The following is a 15,861-nucleotide window of genomic DNA, read 5'->3' as shown; positions in this document are numbered from 1 at the left end:
AACTGTTTGAAGACCATATTCCAGCCAATTATTCGGTTTATAAAGCATAGTAAAGAATCAGAATAAACCCGAGTTAAATCTGTTTCGAAATGGTTTTAAAATTCACGAAAGTTTTAAAACCTACTTTACGGAAGACATTAAATGTGTTCGGGTGAATTACATCGTAAGAATTTCATTTCGCATTTTTTTAAATTAAAAAAAATGCGATTTCATTTTTCTCGTGAATGTATAGATAAAAATAGGAAATATAACTAATCGCTGAAACTGAAGTAAAGACGTTTTTTTACAAAAGTATGAATGATTTATAAAAAAAAGTACCGTTAGTCTGCTTATGTTACGCATAAACTATGTCGGAGCGAAAGACTTTTTGTACGAGCGCTTGTACGGATAAGTTGATTCTAATTGAATGTATAATGTCACCCCCGATGAAAATCATTTTGCACTTGATTATCGAGGTCGTTCAACACCTCGAATGCGAAAAATCAGCAGAACGTCAACTAAAATCATTGCTTCTCGAACGGCGCATAAAAATCCACCAGAGGCCTATTTTCACGGTGTTCACAATCTATTTTCACGGCGTTAACGAACCGCACAAAGTGCAAGTCAGTTCAATACTAAGCGAAGAGGCTGCTTAAATAGTCACGTCCATGCTGTACGAAATGCAAAGTGATCTTATGTATACGAAATTGACTTCTGTGTTAGGGTAAGTTATGAGAACAGCTTAATAAACAGGGAAAATTATAAATTGTTGGTTACTAATTGAAGTTTCGATAACCCATAATCAGCCATAATATAAATCAGCCGAAAATCATATTCATTGTATGCAAAAAACTTTTTTTACAAAATAATTTCGAAGGAACTCGGAGACCGTCATAGTCGTAATTTTTTTTTTTTTTGCGGCCATCAAATAGTCAGGCTTACAAGCCTAAATAATGATAAAATCTGCTTATAAAAATTCGTTGTTATCTGTTTATGTTCATTAGAAATTTCGACCAACATATAATACGTTCATCGAAAAAACTATTGTTAAGTCGAAACTGGTTGATTCACCTCTCATGCACTATTTAGATTGAGTCGATTGCACGAAAAGGAAACCAAATGAAAACCTGTGCTTCTGTTACTGATGTATAAGAAATTCAAGTTAAATGGACAGCTATACTTTTCAAGCAGCATAATGAAACATGCTTTGGGATTGGATTTTTATTTTTGTTGTTATTATCAATGTAATCACAAACGATCGATTCGGTTGTGTTTTGAAAACATTATAAGTTTTCGTTTTCTTTTTGTTTTCCGTACATGTACGAAATTGAACAAAACACGCTGTGTGCATCGTTCGCGAAGCCGGTAGTGTTTTCTTCTTCCATACCAGCACAAATCGAAGCGGTTTTGCATCGTCATTTTGTATGACGGTTGGAGAGTTTTAACACTCATCGCCATACTATTTCGGAACCGGAAGTCGGATCTCTATGAAATTTTACTATTATTTGTGAAAACATATTCATGCAATTAAAAAATTTTCAATTTCCGTGCTATAATACCGGAACCAGAAATAGGATCCGGATCGACTTTTCGAAGACATTTTAAACAATTTCAAAACTTTTAATTTGTATCAAGTGTTTCTTTTTTATAAATTGACCGTTTGTAACTTTTTCCTTTCATTTAGACTATTATTTGTCAGATGAATTATTTTAACAAATAAACAAATCTTATTTTGTGAAAATCGATTAAGGAGTTTCAGAGCGAATGTCAGTTCGCATTTTCCCATAAATTTGCACATATTACCATGTAATTCCGGAACCGGAAGTCGGATCAGGATAAAATTGAATAGCAGCCTATGAGATCATAAAACTTTTTATTTTAATCTGTGTTTCTGAAAATCGGTTCATTTATTTGTCCCATACACACATACATAACATAGACTATTAAAACAATTAGAGGGTTTTGTACAAGACACGACCGATTGCGGTGACATTAAAAATGCAGTAATTGAAACATTGACGATATGCTACAGGTAACGATTTTAGGTTCAATATACAAGGAATAATATTCTTCACAGAACATTTCCACTGCTTTGTAAAACCACTATAGTTAAAATGTTCATTATATTGGATAGCGCGTGCGTTATTGTGAAGATATGGGTTTTATATTTCTTATACTCTCGTTGTGTGTTATCATATTTGATATTGAACTATAATATCCGGCTTGATACCGGCCACAGTTTGAGTTGCAGCAAGTCATTGTTATTCGTATTCACTTCAACTCGGCTATGTCTCTGACATTACCCACCCGCCATTGTTTTCAAAGACAACTAAGGATTGAAGGAATAGTTTTACCATTGAGATTTCCTTTTACATTTTTGTATGGCCTTCTGAAATTGGTCCAATTTTAATGCATTGCTTTTATTAGTTTGAGTTTAACAAAATTTGTTTTTTTTAAGTGAATAGCAAAATTATAACATCATGTAATATCGATTTGAAAATAGATGACCTGAAATCAAACTAACATTTTAATCTGATGTTGCTACCATGATCAGGTTTCGAATGGTTCTCATTTTAATGTTTGACTAAATAGATTCCGATCCGTTTATTTTTTGTTTTTTTAAACTAAAAATTCATGAGTAATAATCTTCAGAGATACTCATTTTAGTAACAATAACATGCCCAATAAAATTGTATTGTTTGTAGTATGTGCAAATCGCAGTACCGTAGTGAAGGTGAGGCAAGTGAGGTAATCGCCTCGGGCGGTAACATTTAGAGGGCGCCAAAACATGATGGAATTGGTAAAAATTTGTAGCACGATGGGTTTATTCAAAATTAATTTCTTACGAATTTCTCTGAAAAAACTTTTTAAAAAATATTAAGTTTAAGATTACTATTGTACTGTTATGTAAATCATGCAATTGTGCTTTTTCCACACATCCGAACATCAATAATCGCACGTACTAGTTGATTGATTGTGTGAATTTCGCTAATTTTCTATGCGTCTTTTTCATAGTTGTAATGGTACAATTATAAGGCGGAACACACAAGAGCAAAAAATTTCGGGGGACAAGTCCGATTAAATCAAAAATGGTAAAATGATACTCATTTATACACTGACATGATATGCTCTCCATCAACTAGATGTTTCTAGTTTTCCAAAGGTTTTGATTTGTAACAAAGAATGAACCATTTCGCAATAGATCAATTATAAGAGCATTTTGATTATAAGATGAATGACCATCTAAAACAACATGCAAAAATATGTCTTTGTTAATGAAGTATGATTGTATCTATTCATAATTAGTGCCTGTTTTACTAACGAACGAAACATGTCGTAAGCACACTGCACTCGATCACTGAAAATATTTCTTATTTCTATGTTTCGGTTTTGCGCGATACGCTTTGTGCGATGATTCGTTCAATTCATGCAAAATTTGCGCATTTTATTTTGGCACTGAATTTCACCTTAATGCTAGTTCATGCCAAACACTTTAGAAAACTTCAATTTTGAGTTAGTTGTGGTTATCTCATACTACTGAAAATTTTGTCATAAATTGTTCACCGTATTTCCGATGACATTGAAGGAAATTATGTTGCTGCGTTAAGTACAACGGTAGATATTCGGGATTAAGTTCTACGCATTCTTGTATAGGGTAAACTTTGAAAAGGTGTCCCATAGTAAAGTAAGTCGTATTCACGACAAAACAATCGAAACTACAAAACAGTTGATAGTTGTTATTAAATAAGGATCAGTTTGTAAATAATTTCACTGAAAAGTTCTCCCGTATACATGATTTAAACCCCTTTCTAAACAATCATTGCCATTCTTCTTAATTCGAAAGACAACAGCACGTAACTATTTCACCCCGGCATAATCAAACCGAATCGAAAATTAAATGATTTCCAACCATTCGGGTGCGGGGGTCCGTGCAAACATTCTCAGTCTGATCAATGACGTAAACACTTCAAACGGTTTCTCGATTGGTCCACCGCCAGTCGGTCAACCGAAGCATCGGCACTTTAACAAATAAAGAAATTAGGATCCGTTTCGACCTGCCGCGACCTGCCGGAATTTTATGTCTGTTAGTTCTTCGGTGCTTCTTCAGTTTGGCTTTGCCCATGTTCGACCCATTCATCAGAACGATTGTTTGTAGAAAAAAATTGAAAGAAGAAATTAGTTACGATCGAACGGAAGGAAATAAATTTTCCATGTTAGTCGTATTGACTTTCCATGCCAGGGAAGGGTGGGGATGGAACGAGGGGAAAATTGGTTTGTAAAGTTTCGACGATTTTCATTCCAATGGCATCAGAACTATTCGTTTCAACATTTGTTCCTTTGCTTTGCTAGGAGTAGAAGAAGTTTTGCTTCCTAGCGCATCGGAGCGGCCAGGTGCAGTGATGCCATATTGAAGTAATGGAAAATCTGTACGCAAAATGTTTCTGGCGTTAATAAAATGTCTTCTTTCTACCTCACATTTGAAATCATATTTTCGATACACGTGCACAGTAATTGCCACGAATAGATAGCTTTCGATACGTCGTCTCCAAATTGCTAATTTGGAGACGACGTATCGAATACTTTCTCTTCACAACCAGTATTAACTTCACCGTATTACCAAAGGTGACAAAGTTACTTGGAGCTACCGAAAGCGTGCGAACAAAAATCAACAACTTGCTTTGGATGGGTTTATTACTGCTATTCCAAGGCCACATTAGATCTCCAGAAGCATTTTAAAAATTACGGAATTCTACGTCTTGAAAGATTTACTAAATTTTTTGCAAGGTCAAACCTGAAAATAATGCAAATATGAACATATTCAAAGCGATTGTGTTGGTTTTTTTAAATTACAGTGATACCTTTCTCATAATCATTAGTATGAGAAATTGATACACATTCTATTCCTAGATTCTCAGAATTTGTGTAGAGAGATAATTTTTTTATGGACATTAACTAACATATCCAAACCAGTTTTAAATAATTTGAGATTTTTGCATCGCCAAAAGCAACTAAAATTGTGAAAGTTTTAACATTTCAATACTAGAATCGAAACTATGGAACTATGGCACTTAGGGAGCCTTCGCGGCGAAAACCGGAAACTGGGATTTAGTGTCATCTTTTTGTTTGAAATAAATACGACACTCATTTTCCACTTCACAATTCATGTGTTGTTCATAACACTTCATGTCTATTAAAAAAAAATTGCTGACTCAGTCTAACTATTTCTCACTACTCAAGGTATGGTTTTCACTTACCTAACTTGAAAAATCGTTTTATTTTCCTTTACACTAGGGTTTATCACAAATTATGTTATATAATATTTCCTACAACAATTAACACGTTGACTGCCAACCTACGAGATAACTCGTATATTCTGGTCGTATGAGAATGGTCGTGGCAGTCAACGTGTTAATTTCTACTTTCTGTCTTGTCACAAAGCTGTTGTCTAAAGTTGATTACGGTTTCTTGGGTACTTTTTTCCGCGCAAGTAGCGGCATTCTGAACAGTTTAGGTAGAAACTTTCCCCTGAACGATACAAAAATTATTTTTTTCTTTTCTAAACGTCGCTGACCGTACAAAATGCGCTTATAAATTATCCAACGCCTTTTTCTTCAGTTTGTTTAGATTCTATAATTTCTTTAGTTTCTCCAGTTACTTTAGTTTTGTTATCATCTCTATTTTGTAGTTTCTGTATGTTAAATAGTTTCATTTTCTTTATCTATTTTTTAGTTTCTGAAGTTCACATAGTTTCAAAAGTTTCTTAAGTTTCTGCAGTTTATTCTTCAATTTATTATTTTCGTCTGATTCTTTAGTTCTTCAGCTCCTTTATTTATTTTAGTTTCTTTAGTTTCCTTAGTATTTTCAGTTTTGTTTGTTTCTTTATTTTCTATAGTTTTTTTAGTTTACATAGTTCCATGATTTACTCAATTCATTTGTTTTTTAATTTCTTTAGTTTTTAATTTCTCAAGATTCTTCAATTTCTCCAGATTTTCCAGTTTCTTCTTTCATTTGGTTTCCTAAGTTATGATCTTTCAGTTTCTATAGTTCAGTTTCTCTTTAGTTTCTTTAGTTTCCTCAGTTGCTTTAGTTTTTTCTTGTTTCTATGCATTCTTTGATTGCTTTTAGTTTCTTAAATTTGTTCAGTTTTTCAGTATTAAAGATACTTTTTAGATTTTCTAGTATCTGGTTTCACGATTCTAGTTTCCAGTTAGCTCAGTGGCGTACCGAGGAAATTTGGCGCCCGGGGTAAAATAAGAGATTTGCCGCCCCCATCGTTGGTTTTGTGAACAAAAAAAAATGTTGAACTTCATCTCCATTTTTTTTACTTGGGCGAGCAAAACAAAAGCTTAAAGGTCTCAAGGAGCAGTTTGTCGCTCCCCAATAACGTCGTCGTCACCCCCACCCTCATCCTCAACCTTGATATGCCACTGAGTTAGTATCTTTAGTTTATTTAGACTCGTTAGTTTTTTTTCCGTTTCTTTATTTTTCTATTCCTTTAATTTCTTTAGTTCCTTCAGCATCTTTTTCTTTTTTGTGACTCTATTTTTTATATTTTTATATGCATGGCTTTCTTTAGTTTTATTTATTTTCTTTGATTTCTTCATTTTTTTAAGTTTCTTCAGTATCTATAGCTTCGTTAGTTCTACTTAGTTTATTTAGTTTCTTATTCTTTCGTTTCGTTGGTTTTACTAGTTTGTTTAATTGCCTAATTTTCTTTAGTTTCTTCAGTGTTTTTTTATTTTCTTTGGTATTTTTACTTTCTTTGGTTTGATTACTTTCGTTAGCATCAGTAATTTCAATGTGCTAAATATCTTCAATTTCTTTAGTCTCTCAAGTTTCTTTAGTTTCGTTAGCTTAGCTATTGAGTTTCGACTTTCTAGTTTCTAGTTTCTAGTTTCTAGTTTCTAGTTTCTAGTTTCTAGTTTCTAGTTTCTAGTTTCTAGTTTCTAGTTTCTAGTTTCTAGTTTCTAGTTTCTAGTTTCTAGTTTCTAGTTTCTAGTTTCTAGTTTCTAGTTTCTAGTTTCTAGTTTCTAGTTTCTAGTTTCTAGTTTCTAGTTTCTAGTTTCTAGTTTCTAGTTTCTAGTTTCTAGTTTCTAGTTTCTAGTTTCTAGTTTCTAGTTTCTAGTTTCTAGTTTCTAGTTTCTAGTTTCTAGTTTCTAGTTTCTAGTTTCTAGTTTCTAGTTTCTAGTTTCTAGTTTCTAGTTTCTAGTTTCTAGTTTCTAGTTTCTAGTTTCTAGTTTCTAGTTTCTAGTTTCTAGTTTCTAGTTTCTAGTTTCTAGTTTCTAGTTTCTAGTTTCTAGTTTCTAGTTTCTAGTTTCTAGTTTCTAGTTTCTAGTTTCTAGTTTCTAGTTTCTAGTTTCTAGTTTCTAGTTTCTAGTTTCTAGTTTCTAGTTTCTAGTTTCTAGTTTCTAGTTTCTAGTTTCTAGTTTCTAGTTTCTAGTTTCTAGTTTCTAGTTTCTAGTTTCTAGTTTCTAGTTTCTAGTTTCTAGTTTCTAGTTTCTAGTTTCTAGTTTCTAGTTTCTAGTTTCTAGTTTCTAGTTTCTAGTTTCTAGTTTCTAGTTTCTAGTTTCTAGTTTCTAGTTTCTAGTTTCTAGTTTCTAGTTTCTAGTTTCTAGTTTCTAGTTTCTAGTTTCTAGTTTCTAGTTTCTAGTTTCTAGTTTCTAGTTTCTAGTTTCTAGTTTCTAGTTTCTAGTTTCTAGTTTCTAGTTTCTAGTTTCTAGTTTCTAGTTTCTAGTTTCTAGTTTCTAGTTTCTAGTTTCTAGTTTCTAGTTTCTAGTTTCTAGTTTCTAGTTTCTAGTTTCTAGTTTCTAGTTTCTAGTTTCTAGTTTCTAGTTTCTAGTTTCTAGTTTCTAGTTTCTAGTTTCTAGTTTCTAGTTTCTAGTTTCTAGTTTCTAGTTTCTAGTTTCTAGTTTCTAGTTTCTAGTTTCTAGTTTCTAGTTTCTAGTTTCTAGTTTCTAGTTTCTAGTTTCTAGTTTCTAGTTTCTAGTTTCTAGTTTCTAGTTTCTAGTTTCTAGTTTCTAGTTTCTAGTTTCTAGTTTCTAGTTTCTAGTTTCTAGTTTCTAGTTTCTAGTTTCTAGTTTCTAGTTTCTAGTTTCTAGTTTCTAGTTTCTAGTTTCTAGTTTCTAGTTTCTAGTTTCTAGTTTCTAGTTTCTAGTTTCTAGTTTCTAGTTTCTAGTTTCTAGTTTCTAGTTTCTAGTTTCTAGTTTCTAGTTTCTAGTTTCTAGTTTCTAGTTTCTAGTTTCTAGTTTCTAGTTTCTAGTTTCTAGTTTCTAGTTTCTAGTTTCTAGTTTCTAGTTTCTAGTTTCTAGTTTCTAGTTTCTAGTTTCTAGTTTCTAGTTTCTAGTTTCTAGTTTCTAGTTTCTAGTTTCTAGTTTCTAGTTTCTAGTTTCTAGTTTCTAGTTTCTAGTTTCTAGTTTCTAGTTTCTAGTTTCTAGTTTCTAGTTTCTAGTTTCTAGTTTCTAGTTTCTAGTTTCTAGTTTCTAGTTTCTAGTTTCTAGTTTCTAGTTTCTAGTTTCTAGTTTCTAGTTTCTAGTTTCTAGTTTCTAGTTTCTAGTTTCTAGTTTCTAGTTTCTAGTTTCTAGTTTCTAGTTTCTAGTTTCTAGTTTCTAGTTTCTAGTTTCTAGTTTCTAGTTTCTAGTTTCTAGTTTCTAGTTTCTAGTTTCTAGTTTCTAGTTTCTAGTTTCTAGTTTCTAGTTTCTAGTTTCTAGTTTCTAGTTTCTAGTTTCTAGTTTCTAGTTTCTAGTTTCTAGTTTCTAGTTTCTAGTTTCTAGTTTCTAGTTTCTAGTTTCTAGTTTCTAGTTTCTAGTTTCTAGTTTCTAGTTTCTAGTTTCTAGTTTCTAGTTTCTAGTTTCTAGTTTCTAGTTTCTAGTTTCTAGTTTCTAGTTTCTAGTTTCTAGTTTCTAGTTTCTAGTTTCTAGTTTCTAGTTTCTAGTTTCTAGTTTCTAGTTTCTAGTTTCTAGTTTCTAGTTTCTAGTTTCTAGTTTCTAGTTTCTAGTTTCTAGTTTCTAGATTCTAGTTCCAGCAATACAAAATTTGAAGCTCGCAATGTGTTTTGTTGGAAATTTATCGACGAAACGAATCTTGAAACGTTTGAAGAAGAAGTTATTAAACTAAAATCGACTCATTGTTCAATTACTTTGTAATCTGAGTTGTCAGTCTGCAATGAAAGTGTTTGAATAGTTTATCTCACAAGTCACATCAAACATTCGTTTATTAAAGCTTATTAAAGGAGTTTCGAAAACGTACAAAATAAAATAACTCCATCGCTCCGAGCAATTTCCGGACGCTGAACAGCTGCGTCGCATCTGGCGGGGCACATAAAATTAAAGTCAACCATAAATGCGTTAAAATGTTCTAATGCCAATAAAAGACCGAATAATAGAAGCTTTTATCGTCTCATTTTTCACCCTAACCAAGAACTTTTTCTTTTTACGCCCATCTTTCCAATGTTCCAATTTGATTGCGAGAGTGGTAAATAGAATGGGTATGTTGTTGAAATCCTAAATCTAACTGCTGAGACTGCCATAACTAGGAACTGTCACTTGAACTGCATTTTTCGTATATTTTCTGGTGTGATTATTTTGTCTGACTGTTTATTTTATAGTCCTGCCACCGTGTGTCGTCGTACTCTTCTTTCGTATACTTTTTCATTAGTACCATTCTTCTCCATTTTCCATTAGTACCTGGGTGTCATCGAGCGGTTACAAATATTTGACTCCGCACAGAAAAAAATAGTAATTTTACAGGTGACATATTTTACAAACAATACAATTCATAACTATTTAACTTGTTAAACGACGTAATATTCTATTCGTCCAGAATTTGCCGGTTCCAAGTGTAATTTGCACTCGGCTTCCAAGCGCCGCTGAAAGGATTTATATGTATCAATTGTTCATTAAGGAGATATGTGCTTCTGTGGTTCAGTCGATCAACTGACGGGCTTTGTGATCTAATCTTTCTCGGTTCTAGTCGCACTGTTGCTAATTGATCTTTTGTTTTTTATTTCTTTCGATTCCAAGCTATGTTTGAATTCACACAATTTAATATGTTCTGGAATACAAATTTGTTTGAAATTCATTTATGTGCTTTTTAAACATTGTCAGAAAGGTAAACAACGCTTTAGAATATATTAAAAATCTAACAACTTTTTTTTTCATCTCCAATTTTTGTACTACTCTAGATTTTTCGTAATAATTTAATAACTGTTGAACACGTTAAAGTGCTTTGGTTTCATATTTTCTACGGAAAACTACTGTTTTAGAGTTTTTGTAGATTATCATTGAACCATGCGTCTGAATTGAAGTTCTGTTAGAAAGGAAAGCATGGTGCATATTCACTAGAACTAAACACCATGCGTTTCCGTGTACAATAGAGCTTAACTGGAAAAGCATGAATAATTATTAATTTTAAATTTTTTGAAAAGATCAAATATTTTAGTCATCCACATTCGAAACAGAATATAAAACAGAAGCACTTTGACACGTTAAAAAAACTATTTATTTCCAATATTCAAAGTGGTACCGGACTTCCGGTGAAACCCTCAACGATTGAACACGTGGTATCGTGTTAGTGCGGTGAAAATTCGAGTATTTCGCGAGAAAGATAGGATTTTCATCCGTACTTCGGTGACTCCACGTTGTCACATAGCGAGGATTTCACTTGTAGTCCAGTGAAAAGAAAGTCCATTGGACTATAAACGAAAACTAACTGGCAATATAGCTAAATCGCTGTGCCATCAATTGGCGTCATCTCAAGTGAGGTGACGCCACCAGAAGTGAAGAAGAAGAAAAAGAAAGTGGTACCAAAATGGTGAAAAAGTAAATTTCAAAATATTTAAGTTTTTTTAATACAAGAAAAATATATCCAAAAAAAATTAACAAACTTGTAAACCTTCCCGACAATACCTAAAACATCTTTGATTTTTTGTTCAAATTTTTTTCAAATGAACCGGTTCTAATAAAATGAACTTCAACCAGAACCACCCTAGCTCCGTAAACAAGAGAGTTGAAAAGTTAAAATTTTGAGAAAGTTGTCTCCTGTTTATTCTCTTTCAAAATTCCATATTTGAACGATATGAATTCCATTTGGGGAAAATTTCTCATACGTGCCCGGCAAATAACCGGATCCGGATGAAATTTGGCAGTCACAGATTTTTTTATTGTGAAAATTGCTCTAATCATCTTTGAGAAATCAGAGTACAGCACAGGTATAACTGAATTGAGTGTGTTTGACTTTTTATCGAGTTCGACAAATATGAGAAATTTATTAGTTAATTCTAAGGAATGGAAGAGGATAGATTTACAATAAGTTTAAGTTTAAAATAGAAACCCATTTTTTACCAATTTACGCTTATACTATTGGTAGCATTAGTGCGGTCCATTTGTTTTTTAAAATGCATTTATTTCAAAATAATTAAAAGAAAAAAAAATAAATTTAAATTTTAAGAAAAGAATGTTGAATTTTAAGATTAAGCAAAGTATCGTCCATTGTTAGTTACTCCTTTTTTCACCTCTCAGACAACTTTCGAATTCCATCTCGAAAAAGTGTCTCGTCTTTTGAGGTGATCCTAGTTTCAAGCCAATTTTCGATTTCTGAGAAAGAAGTAAACGTTCTGCATCCATTGGAACAACCAGTAATCAAAAGGAGCATTGTTAGAAGAATACGGCGGGTGCGGCCGATATGAGGCCGAGCGTTGTCATGCAGGATAATAACTGTATCATCTTTCTTCACGTTTCGCCTTCGGCTCATCAGTGCTTAAAGCAGTTCAAATTGAACTGCCATCTCCGCCTAACAGTTCAATTTGAACCGCTAAGCAGACGCAAAGTTTACACTATTTATGTAACGACTTTTCGGATATTGAACCGAGATGCTATATCCTTTCTGATGGCTAGAACGAACTGTATCATGTCTTTTATTGTATTCCGGCCGCTCTTCTCGTAATGCACGGCTCGGACGCATCAATTGCAGCCTATACCGATCACCCGTTCTAGTATCGCCTGGTAGTAGCAGTTCACAGTATACAAAGCCCCCTTTTGGTCTCATTAGATGCACAACATGACCTTCGAACCGTGAATATCTGGCTTTGGTGTTGATGTTGAGATCGATGGTAAAAATTGGGGGTTATCATAGAACTAACAGGTCGATGTAAAAAACCCTTTCTTTGTTGCCTTTAAATCAGCTACTCGCAAGTGAAAAATCGCATTTAAATGTCTCTGCGTTGCTTTTGAATCATTCCCATGGATTTTAATCGTACAGAAACTGCTTGCTCAGTCACTTCCAATGATTGTTCAAGCTCCTTCTGCGTTTGACTCGGATCTTCATCGAGTAATGCCTCCAACTGTTTGTCTTCGAGTTTTTTTAGGTTGTCCAGAGCTAGGACTGTCTTAGACACTGAAATCTCCATTCTGAAACCATCGAAACCATTTTCTACTAGATTTATCAGTTGGGGCATTATCACACTTTTCTTTCAAATAAATGCTTAGTTAACACAAAATTGCTTATAATTAACACAGTGAAAAACAAGTTAAAAAAAAACTTAAAGCAAAATTAACTGAATATCAAAGACAGATGTCTAACCTCTCGATACTATCGACATCAGCTGTTATTGTTAAAAATTCATAACAGCCAGAGCCATCTTTTGAAAATGGACCGAACTAATTTGTACTCTCAATACTTTTGGCACAAATGGATTTTTGAAAATAATCCTGAAACCATCCACGAAATTATCCGAATCTTTCGTACACTTACCAGCAGATTTCTCAAATGCCAAACGGGCACCACGGTTTCCGGTACGAAGTGGAAGCGAAACCGGATTTATGTGCGTCAGTCTCTGTTAACTCCCATTCTAGAGTTATCAGTTGCAATCTTCTGCAGGATTTGCGGGGGCTAAAAGTTTTCCGTGCCATGGTGAAGGCTTGCTTGCAGTGAGGAAAACTTACAACAGAGAATCATTCATTATTAAGGCTACACAGCCAATACACCGATCGGTTGCAATCACGTACTTCACGAAGAGAGATAAAGAGATAGGAGAGAGAGAAAGCAAGATCACTGATAATCTATGTCAAACAATTATCTTTGCTAAGCCCAGAGTATCAGTTATTGTTGAAAGACCACTCAACCGAACAATGCTTGTTGCCAATTGTCGTTCCTTGTTTGAAACCACCATTGTCCTTGTGCAGCTTGTGTAAGAGCCTACACATCTTGATAAATCTAACCGATCCTAATCCCGGTGCAGAAAATCTGATTGGAAAATTTGTTTCAAAGAACAGCTCTAACTATGAAACAGAAATTCAATCGTAATTCAGTTGTATAACCCATTAATTATCAAATTTTGTATCATATTATTGATAGCATTCTCAACTCGGATTGATTCAATAAGTATTAATTGCTTTTTGCCAGTCTTACACGGAAAGAGAAAAGTTGTTAACTTTATTGGTCCATTTGTGTGAGTTTGTGTGTTCACTTTTCATCACTGCCACAGATAAATGAATTAAATTACGATAAAATTAATGTTTTAGAAAAAGCACCTCCAGAGATAGAACTTGTATCCACTTCCTTCCACTTACCATACAGACGCTCAACAAAATAACCGACTCTGGTACATGTGGAAAAACGTCTCAGAAGACAAACGGATCAGGAAGCGCGAAACGCGTGCATGATCCTTTGTAAGCGCCGGTTGAAGTTCTCATATTGTATCGAAGCTGACCTCATTCATTTCACCTTAGTTTTTGTAGTTAATTGTTGGAATTGCTCTTTTTTCAATGAGTTTTTTTAGAAAGCTGTTAATCCATACCATCACAGTGCTACGGCCATGCACTGCAATCGCACAAAAGCCCAGCCCAAGTCACCATGAGCATTGTAACCTTAATAGTACATTTGAATCATATATTTCAAAAGGGAGGAGACTATTTCGCCGAAAGGATCATTTCGTCGAAAAATAAACAAATTCAAATCCCTCATAAAAACAATGCAAATTCTAGCTTTTCATAGAAAAATATTGTGTGTCTAATACTTTGCAATGATATTCTCAGGGGTCAGGATCATTTCGACGAAAGCCATTTCGCAGAAAGGGTCGCTTAATCTAATGTCGTTTCACCGAAAGGGTCATTTCGCAGAATGTCATTTTACCGAAAGCCATTTCGACGGAAGCTCAATTTCGCCGATTTCTTCAATTGTTCTAATATCGTATTTGGAATTGATTTAAGATAATAACAAATGATAGATCATAATGTTTTCCCCCTATTTATTTCCCTGTGTTTAATCCAAAAAATCTTGAATGTTTTTTTTTAAATTGGTTCATGGTCCTCAGAACGGAATTCCAAAAAAAAAATTATTTACTTTATTAGCTAGCAAGTGCATCATTTCGGTTGGTTGAGGTCTACAGTTCAGTTTCAGTTCCAGTGTAGAGAATACGGTTTCTGAACGAATTTTCAGAATTTATTTCCAGATACAGATTTAAGCATTTAGTTCTGCTGCGTGACGGTTTCTTTTGTGCATCGTTCGCAGTGTGAGTTTCACTTCGATTGCGTCATCCAGCTGCTAGTCGTTTGCATTGGAGAAAAATACAACGAAAAGTGAACAAAGATGGGGAACATTCTACTAAATCAGCCCTTCAAAGGGCTCTAAATTTTACGTAAAGAACTTTTAGAATTATTTATCTGTTGAAATATGCAAATCGAAAGTGAAGATTATTAATTTAGTAAAGGTTTAGAGTCTGATAGATTCTAATTAGAAAATTTTTGCTCACTATGAAGCGCCTTTCAAGGGCTTATCGTATGGGTGAGTGGAAAGTTTTCGATTTTAGTTCCATTTAACATAATTTTCTCTCCACGTCATTGAAGATATGATCAGCAAAGGTGTGATAGAATTTTAAGTAGCATGAGATAACAGTTCTAGAGATCAGTTCTGGATTTCGGATTAAGACCAGATATTCTTTTTTATTTCCACAATCCAGACGTTAGCTTCAGTTCCTCGTCCAGAATCCAAGTTCAGAATCGAGTTCCAGAATTCTGAATCTGCAGCTGAGATCATAGTTTCGACCTGGGTTTTCGAACTAAATTTCATAAATGAATTGTGGACTTAGATCTGAATTTTTATACTGAATTCTGGAACTGAAAATGCGTATCAGACCAGAATTCAGTTTCAAAGTTTCTGTCCGGAGTTCAGAATTCAGTATCAGAATCCTGAAACTGAGTTCTGAACCTGAAGTTTTAGATTCAATTGTATTTCCAGCATTTAGTTCAAAAGTACACTCCAGAATCCAAGTTCAAAATTCAGTTCAGTGCAGGATTAGAATTTGGTTCAAGAATTCGGTGCTACAATCTAGAAGAATAGCTGAAATCAGAAAATAGAATCTGAAGATATTTTAACTAAATAATTAGATTTTCGGAGCTGAGTTCGAGATCCGAGTTTTAAAACTGTATCCTGAACCGGAATTCTCGAGCTAACACTCAGTTGTAGAATCTAGGTGCAGAGTACATTACTAGGATGCAGGTTAAGAATTCCGTGCCGAGCCAGAATCCTGGTCTCGAATTTAGTTCCACAACACAGATTCAGTAATCAGTTCAGCAATCCAGAATTAAGTTCTAAAATTCAGCTTCAGAATTCAATTCCAGAATCTAGCATCAAAATTGAGAGTTCAGATTCAAAAGTCAGCTCTAGCAGTCGGATTCGAAGTTTGGTTCCAGAGATCCAGGTAAAAAAATCAGATTCAATGTCAAAGAAACTGAGCCATTCATTTTATTCACTTATTCACTTCATCCGGTTATGTCTATGACATTACCCACCCATCTTTTTTCATGGAGCTCCCCCCTTAAGTCGTCACAAATTACGGTTTGACATTTTTAACAACTTGTTATTCCGAAACTAGAAGTCAGATCAAAA

At 33.8% G+C, this 15,861-nt stretch overlaps 1 protein-coding gene across 7 annotated transcripts in view; it reads left to right on the top strand.

Moving 5' to 3' along the window:
* The window catches only part of LOC131434544 (RING finger protein nhl-1), a 183,005-nt gene that overhangs the window by 132,824 nt on the left and 34,320 nt on the right, over positions 1 to 15,861 (top strand). The gene's annotated exons all lie outside the window — the stretch shown is intronic.

Source organism: Malaya genurostris, chromosome 3, assembly GCF_030247185.1.
Source record: "Malaya genurostris strain Urasoe2022 chromosome 3, Malgen_1.1, whole genome shotgun sequence".
NCBI classification, from domain to species: domain Eukaryota; kingdom Metazoa; phylum Arthropoda; class Insecta; order Diptera; family Culicidae; genus Malaya; species Malaya genurostris.
The sequence above is the reverse complement of the archived record's forward strand: the minus strand, read 5'-3'. Positions and strand labels throughout refer to the sequence as shown.